The 8,373-nt window shown below is 41.9% G+C and overlaps 1 protein-coding gene and 1 long non-coding RNA gene across 5 annotated transcripts in view; both read left to right on the top strand.

Annotated features, from left to right (window-relative positions):
- Window positions 1-1,411: 1,411 nt before the first annotated feature.
- On the top strand, window positions 1,412-2,876 carry LOC106745663. Its single transcript, XR_001374542.1, has 2 exons — window positions 1,412-2,262; window positions 2,341-2,876. It is a non-coding gene; the product is annotated as an uncharacterized LOC106745663 (long non-coding RNA).
- Window positions 2,877-5,180: 2,304 nt separating this feature from the next.
- LOC106745684 (extracellular sulfatase SULF-1 homolog) overlaps window positions 5,181-8,373 on the top strand; it is an 83,561-nt gene continuing 80,368 nt past the window's right edge. For all 4 annotated transcript variants that reach the window (XM_014621523.1, XM_014621521.1, XM_014621522.1 and 1 more), the window contains exon 1: window positions 5,181-5,475. The gene's annotated coding sequence lies outside the window, so the exon portion shown is untranslated. The remainder of the gene's footprint in view (window positions 5,476-8,373) is intronic.

Genomic DNA, 8,373 nt, shown 5'->3' with positions numbered 1-8,373 from the left:
GTATAAAAAAAGTCATATGAAAGTCAAGATTATGTTAAAATAATGTCAAAATGATATCATTTTGACATCGTCTTGACTTTTATATTTTTATTTTTATTATGCTTTTTTATTTTATTATAGTTTTTTTATTATACTTTCTGTTCTACTTGAGTTGCGAATATATTGATTTTCGAACGATTAATCGTTTTCTAATTGTGCCAATAATTAGGCCATATTTAAATCTACATATAGTATAAATTTCTACGAATTCTTTAAAGAACTCATTTTATGCTACTACCATCTTAAATATATACTATCTTAAATATATACAGATTTCGACCACAAAAATAGAAGCATCAATACGCGTGTAAAGCATTATTATCACTGACACTGTAATAACACTTACTGAAGAAATGGTTTTCCTAACTATTGATTGAATGCAAAAGTTTTGACGAGTTTCGTTATAAAAAGTCTTTTTATCCGCATTTTTTCGAAAATGATTTTTTAATTTTTTCCCAACGATATATAATAAACATGTATGTCAATAGTTCAATAGAAAAATATTGATTACAACAGTTTTTGGGAACCCATCCAACTTTTGCATTCACTCGATATAATTCCTTCACTATAGTTACAAAGCAAACATTTTTTCCTCTCAATGCAGGGGCAAAGCTTTCGCCTTAGCGCGACGCGTCGTTGATTCTCCTTCGTCCGGTCGGCGCGTACACGACTAGATAATATGATTTCATTGTGCGCGACCGTCTGTGCGAGCGATGCATTCCAGGGCGAGATTGGAGAATAGTCCGGTGTCGTTGAGCGCGCGTATTTGAAGGGCCGATTGGCCGTAATAGGTGTCGCGTGGGCCATGACAGGGCGCGCGTGGTCGTCTTGTCTCCTCAGAAAAAGACGAGCGGAAGGTGAACGGTGGGGCGAGTGGAAGAGAGACGTAAGGCCCGGCGACTCTTAATGATAATGATCGCATCCGGGATACGCATACGCCGGCGACTCGGTCGGTGCAAATGAAAGTGCCGCGAGGGTGATGATGACCTAATCGTTTATAAAGGCGCTCGTGACGGAGTCCGCGTTGGAGGCGCAAGATTCGTGCGGGCGAAAAAACGGTTAATTTCGCTCGTCCCATTCGAAAAACTTCAACTGTATCTCTTGCGATTAAAATATTAACAGATCGTTGACGAAATATTAGATACATACGTGTACCTGGGGACGGGGGAAGTTTTCGAGAATGAAAGAGAAGAGTTAATGATTGTGTTAATGATCATAAAGAAAAAAATTAGCCTTAAATCAATGATAGATATTCTGATATATATAAATCTTAGAATATTTTTATCTTGATTTGATTGAATTTGTATTGTTGATGCAAGTATTATTTGCATTTGATTCAAGACTAGAAATCTTTTAAAAATATAATGTTTTTTTTGCTTATATTATTAATATATGAGAATATCTATCATTGATTTAAGATTATTTTTTTCTGTGTGTAATTCGCGATCCTGGTATTATTTCACGCGTGTAAAATGAAATTGCAATTATACAGCGAGTCGTAAAATTTCCCAACGAAGATCTAAACCGCCGAGTTGGCGGCATTTCTCAGAAACGTTATTACGTACACTAAAATACAATTATACAGCGGGTCGTAAAATTTTCCAACGGAAATCTGAACCTTGGCGACGTTCCCTTCCTGAGAATTGTTATTGGGTATGTGTGTTTAGAAACGGAGGAAGATTTTAAGAACGAACGAAGTTACCTATTAACGATTGCGATTCGAGATCCATATTATTTCACATGTGCAAAATAATTGCAATTGTACAGCGGATCACTAAATATCCCAACGAAAATCTAAACCGCTGAGTTGGCGACTTCTCCTTCCTGAGAATCGTTATTACGTAATCTCGAATTTTATATTCGCGTGTGATCTATGAGACTGTGCAATTATGCTTTGAAGTGGCTGAGGAAAAAAAACCGACGGCAACAGGAATGAAAGAGAGAGAGAGAGAGAGAGAGAGGCGACGGCACGTGTGCTCTTGACACTCGACTGATTTTGCACTGATAAACTAAATACCACGTCGAGACAAAGACGCCACCGTTGCAATAAAGGTTAATTTATCCGCATTGCGTTACGGAGGACAAAGAAATGTCGCTGAACACCTGGCAAACGCTCATGAGAGTTCTTTCAAGCGAGGCCCCCGTGGACGTTCGGACGCAGCTCGGACAGAACATTGATCTTCGTCGTGAGTCAAGCGAGATCAATTACAGTCTCATCGATCGGTAATCAATTGGATGTTTTTTCTTCTTCTAGGTGGAATGAGCGAGATAAGTGTTCAACCGTGTTTACCGTCATTACAGGTATACGTTCGTTACATCACCGATGCGGAGATGCGGAATACGTCATCGCGAAGTCATCGCGGCTTCGCGAAGACGTAGAAGCCGTCCCAACGTTTCACGGAGCCCCGTTCGAGTGCTGATAACGTCAGACGATTAGGATAAAAGTTCCCTAATGATAGCAGAAGCCAATTTTTTTAAAAAATTATAAAATGTAAGGTGATTGAAAATAGTACGATAATATTTTTTGAAAATTGTAAACAAGTATTAAAAAAGTGTTAGCATTCATGTGGTATATAATTTATCAGACATTAAACTTTTTTACAATTAAAGAATGTTTTCAAGCACTTAACTTTAATTTTGTTCTTTCTCTAACTGAATATACTGAATATACGAAGCATGCACACAATGCAAAGATTCGTGAACAATATTTTCTTCATATCTTAGTACAATGTTGACATTTTCTTACTCAAAATAAGACTTCATATTTAATTGTCCGATAAAATATGTATCCTAATTATTTTTCATGAGGAAAAATAGATATTGGCAAAAGAGTTCAATTCATATGTGTATTATTTACCGAGTCCAGCAATAAATTGTCCGTTGTAGTGAGAAAATTCGATTACCGCTCAATTTTCAGTGACAGTTCTCAGATATACCTAAATTGCGTCTAAAAGATCGTTAATAAGGTCACGGTATTACACTCTGTAAATTGGTTATTAGAGCTTGGTAAAAGATTTAATTTGTTAATATGGGCGTCCGAAAAAATTTAAATATTGTAATTAATATCTAAATAATAGACATCTCCCTCCCTCTCTCTCTCTCTCTCTCTATGGAAATGATAAAATAATCTTTTTAATGACATATTCAACCGGAATATGTTTTCTTAATTTCGGTAACGGGGTCTACAGCCGCATAAAATTTCATCGTCGGATCCGAGTTTAGAAAAGCGCAGCAGAGTTTCGACCACGACGAAGTCGTCTCGGCGGACTCGCGAGTTTCCCAACCCGAACAGGTTCCGAGCAGGTTCGTAGCAAAGCCCGGACGCCACGTGGCACAAACTTCGTGGACGAAATAAAGATTCCGCTCGAGTCGGCCCGAGGGGAGCAAGAGTGTTGTGATCGCGATATATCGTGCGATATTTCGCGGAGTAAGCGAGACAAGGAGGGATAAAATAAGAATGAGTCGTGGCGCAGGTGTTACTGCGAGGCGTCGCACGAAACGGACGCAAGTAGCGTCGTCGCCTGTTAATACCCTGCGAATAAAAGCCGCCCCCTTCGCCCTTACAATCGAAACAGCCAGTGGGAAATGTGTGTGTGTGGACGCGCGCACGGGTGCGTGCGTGCATGCGTGCGTGCGCACACGGGGGGATTTTACTGCCGTGGCACGACGCGCGCGTACCGGCGTTTTCGATACTAATTTTCGCTAAAAGCTTTACGGTCGCCGCCGCTGCTCCTCGGCTTCGCGCTTTGATACGCTTACCATTATTTTGCATAAAGCGCGAATTTACCGTCGATAACCCGTCGCCGTCAACGCATTTATGATTATTAGTGCTCTCGATTAGCGCGGGAGGAGGACGGACGTAATTTGTCTGGGCGTGGTGGTTTTCCTTTACTTTTTTTTACAACTTCAAAAACTCTGAAAAACCGGTTTTTTTAAATCAATTTTTCCGCGGTTCTTCTCGGTTTCTTTCCGCGAAAAAATAGAGAAAAAACAGTTTTCTTAAACTACAACTTCTTGATAGAAATTTTACGTATTTTTTAAGCAGTTATTGGACAACTTGTTAACTTCTGTCTAATAACTGAAGAATAAAATTACAAAATGTAACGCTTTTCCCGCAGTTACTGCGTACGAAAAATACGTAAAATTTGCACTCATTTAATGAACGAAAACAAAAATACATAAATGGCAAAAAAGACGAATCAATCGATTAAATAAGCGAGTTTGCTGCTTATAAAACGGGCGCAATTTTTATCTCAACAATATTCTTGAATAAAACTATCAAATTCTTGTCCATTCGCAATACTGTTACAACTAATGAGAATGCATTAATACTAGACAGACTGGGATGTTTGAGAAAACTGCATACATTTCTACCAGGGCTTTTTCCTTTCGTTCTTCCTTCTTTCTTTCACCCTTCGCCCCGAACCGCGCGTTTTCGCGCGATCTAAGAATATACGGCGGCGGGCCGGATAACGCCGTCCCCGCGATGACCACACGATGCCACGTGAATGATCTTTACGGCCCTAATGCGAGACGTCGCGACACTTTTCTCTCTCTCTCTCTCTCGGCTTCCCTCAAGTCCGAAATGATCGATTTCCACGAACGTTCATCGCACAAGCCGCAAGAAGAACGGAGTAGTGAAAACGAAGGATCGCCGTAGGCACGATTATCGGCGCGCGCGAGACGCGGTAAAAAAAGGGAATAAGCAAAAAAGAAGCGGCGAGCGAAGCACTGATTTCGGCTCTTTGCGTCCCACGCGCGTCATCGTCGCCGTAGTGAATCCGGCGCGATAGAGTGCACCGATAAGTTACCTCGCGTAGGAGCGAGATTTCTTAGGCTCGTTCGCCGTCCCCACCCCCGCGTTGCCCCCTGCGCACCCCTTGCCAGGTCACCGGCAGGTTTGCACCGATGCGAGAGAGGTGCAAGAGGGAGGCATCGCGGAAAGATGCACTTGGCGCGCCGTAGGAGACTCACGGCCGCCGATAAAGAGAACGAGCGAGAAAGAGAGAGAAAGAGCGAGAGAGAGAGGGAGGGAGAGAGAGAGAAAGAGGCCGGCGCGGTTTTCTGGCACCGGCAGGGAGAGCAGCTGTTTCCAGGCTGGATGGAGCAGCGACGGACTGGCGGCGATTCAGTCTCGTTGCGACCGTCGCGTTGCGAGGACCTGTCGTCGTGGTGAGAAAGAAAAAGAGAAAGAAAGAAAGAGAGGAAGAGGAGGAAAGAGAGAGCCGGTCGCACGACCGACCGTTTCTCGCCGGGGAAGGCATTTAATCCCCGTCGTCACGTGCGTTCGTCGAGCGCACCCTCGAGACTTCGACGGCGGTGTGGAACTGCGAGAGGAAGAGGAAAATCCTGGAGGTCGATTAAATTTCACCGTCGCGAGAAACAGTGTCGTCGATGAAAGTCCGGGACCATCGGTTGAATCTCCCCTGCGTATAAGTGAGTCTCTTTTCTCTGATTCTTCCTTCTGCTCCTCTGTCTCGCTTCTTTTGCGAACAACGAGACCTGCCTCGCGTCGACGCACGTGTACCTTTCACGCTTCATCGTGGCCGATTTCGCCGGTGATTCCTGCCGACGATGTGAACATCGACGTGTCTGAGGGTCGTCGCGACTTCGATCCGGACTGCCGCTTTTTGCCCTTGGCCATGTAGTTTATATGCTTCCTTTTTTGTTCCGTGGATGTCGCTTGATTTTAATGTACGGTCAGTTAAAAGAAAGGTTGCAAAGCACGTTTTTATAAGTTTCTGAACGTATCTAATATCCAACAAGGGAATTTGTTCTTTACTCAGAAAAAAGTATGAGATTCAAGTAAATAATTACTCCGATATTCCTTAGCAAGTTTTTATTCGGGATCAAATAATATTTACTTGATCTAAGTAAAATATCTTCCAAGTAAATTATTCAAGTAAAATATTTACTTGATTCAAATGAAATTTATTTAATTCAAGTGAAAATTTGTTAAGAAATGTTGGAGTAATTATTTTCTTCAATCTAACACTTTTTCCCTGTGTAATAATTCTCAGGAGATATATTTTCCTGTTGGATACAAAATACGTTGCGAAGCTCGTCGAGAAAAAAATACTGCAACCTTCTCGTGGCAGACTATATTTTGGTTTTTCCTTTTTTTTCGTGATTGCCTGTATGATTTTTGACGTGCAACAAAACGTTGCGATTGGTCGCTACGGTCGTTCACGTGTGCACGCTCCAAGAGGAAGGAAGTTTAACAACACCGCTAAGTGGCTACCTGTCAATGTAACGTGCGACTTCGCCAATTGGCGACGAAGGTGCGAATGGAACAGACGTGCGGTTCTTCCATCGGCGACGGGATGCATTGAAGCCACGTGTGTCGCACGAAAAAATTCTCGGGACACAAGAGAATCCGACCTCTGCGCCACGTGGAACGAATGCGAGGACATATCCTCGTTTTCCAGCTGGCGCTGAGCTCAAACAAAGTCCGTTTACCCTTTCGTGTACGCGATGTTTTCAAGCGAGTTTACCATTTGCTATGAAACGTTGCAAACAGCGATTTCAAATATATCGTTTTGATCGTTTTAATCGTTTCTTGTGCAGGAAAAAGTCGTGCTTCAAACAGCGTGACGGAAACGAATGGTGATAGAGTTAAAAATTATATTCGAACCTCCGAATTTCTGAATATTCGACACATTATATTCGAATAATGAAATTTTGAAATGTGAAACTTCGAAATTCAAGTATTCTTATTTATGCTTTTTTTCATTCGCTTTCTTTTTTGTTTTAAACTAAACAAATACAAATCTCAGAACTGAACTAAAGATACTTTAAATTGATAATTATACGGCATTGTTGCTCTCTCAAGATTAGCTCTATTAATAGCTTTGATATTTCGAATCTTCGAATAAAATTCGAAGCTTGGAATAATTCGACTTCAAATCTTCGAACTTTGTCGTTAAATGTTGAATTATACTGAAGTTTCGAAAGTTCCAGTAATACAACTCCTAGTTGGTGCGTCGAAATATTCCCAAAACACGAAACGATAAAGATATTATATATAATACCGACAATATCTTGTCTGGAATATCTCGACACGTCCGCGCAGGGTTGATAAGAATCCGGTTAACCCTGAGAGTAACACCCGTAATTTTGACGCTGTAGTAACATCGTAGATCAGTCAGGACTACATTACGAAAAGAAAAAAATTATGAAAATCATGGTATTTTGTATTTTTTAGTCTTTTATAGATTATTAAGATTATTATCAATTTCGATCTAATGTCTTTGTAGACTAGTTGCCGCCAGGAAATGAGTTATCTTATTGGATCATACTAATAATAGAGCAGTGAACCTAACTTTTTTTTTCTAAGTAACAGAGGAATACCTTCTTAGAATTCAAAAACATAGAGCAAGTAAAATTAGTGAGCCTATTATACCTCGTCTCAGATAAAAGACTAGAACTACGGTTATGGCCATAAATAAAACTATAGGATGTTAACGTAATGGGACAGATCTACATAATTTTAGGGTCTGTACTAGATCTACCCACATGAATAATTATTACTACTATTACTAATAGACGAATAGGAGTAGGGTATAGCGTCCTGCACAAAATCTATCTTACTACCGCACTCATATGTTACAAAAAGGGGGTGTTCTCTGTTTAACAAATAAATAAATAAATAAAAAACGCAACGTGGAACAGGGAGATAAATGGAAAAGAAAACACGCATAGTGTGGCAGGCCTACATGTTACTTAATAAGAGCCCGTCGAAGTGAAAGAAGGAGACGCGGAAACTTGACGAAAAAGTATAGATGAGTCGACGGATAATTACGATCGAAGCTAAACGCGTTACTATTACATGCACGCGCGTTTCGCACGGTTTACTTTATCTTCGCTCGATCGTACGGCCAAGTGTGCGCATTTCCACGCTCAGAGGGATATTGCGAATGCATCTGCCGAACAGCGGCACCGGTAAAATCCGTTTTCCCGTTGCATTCGGACGATGAAAGCTTCTCTCGAGCGGGAGAGCGCACACGACGGGGTTCTCCTCTCCGCTCTCGCTCTGCTCCCCGCTTCATAGGGACACGCGAACTTTTATTCTCGACTTGGCGAGGAAGTCGAATATGTTGCGCATGTGTATGTGTGGCCGCCGGAGAAAAATGATTTGGCGTATCGCGGCCGAAAATAGATCCACGTCGCCGGAAGGCACGCGACGTTACGAAAGGACCGAGCGAGCGATTTCCGCCCGCGCGAATCCGTCGCGCGCGAGACGAATCGCCTCGTTCTCGAGAGCGACGGGAACTATCCGCGAGCGCTTTCCCGGCGAGCCATTTTTCCGCAGGTCTTAATGCCCCCCCCCCCCCC

The sequence above is a fragment of the Dinoponera quadriceps genome, unplaced genomic scaffold (assembly GCF_001313825.1).
Source record: "Dinoponera quadriceps isolate SergipeBrazil2010 unplaced genomic scaffold, ASM131382v1 scaffold1441, whole genome shotgun sequence".
Classification (NCBI taxonomy): domain Eukaryota; kingdom Metazoa; phylum Arthropoda; class Insecta; order Hymenoptera; family Formicidae; genus Dinoponera; species Dinoponera quadriceps.
The sequence above is the reverse complement of the archived record's forward strand: the minus strand, read 5'-3'. Positions and strand labels throughout refer to the sequence as shown.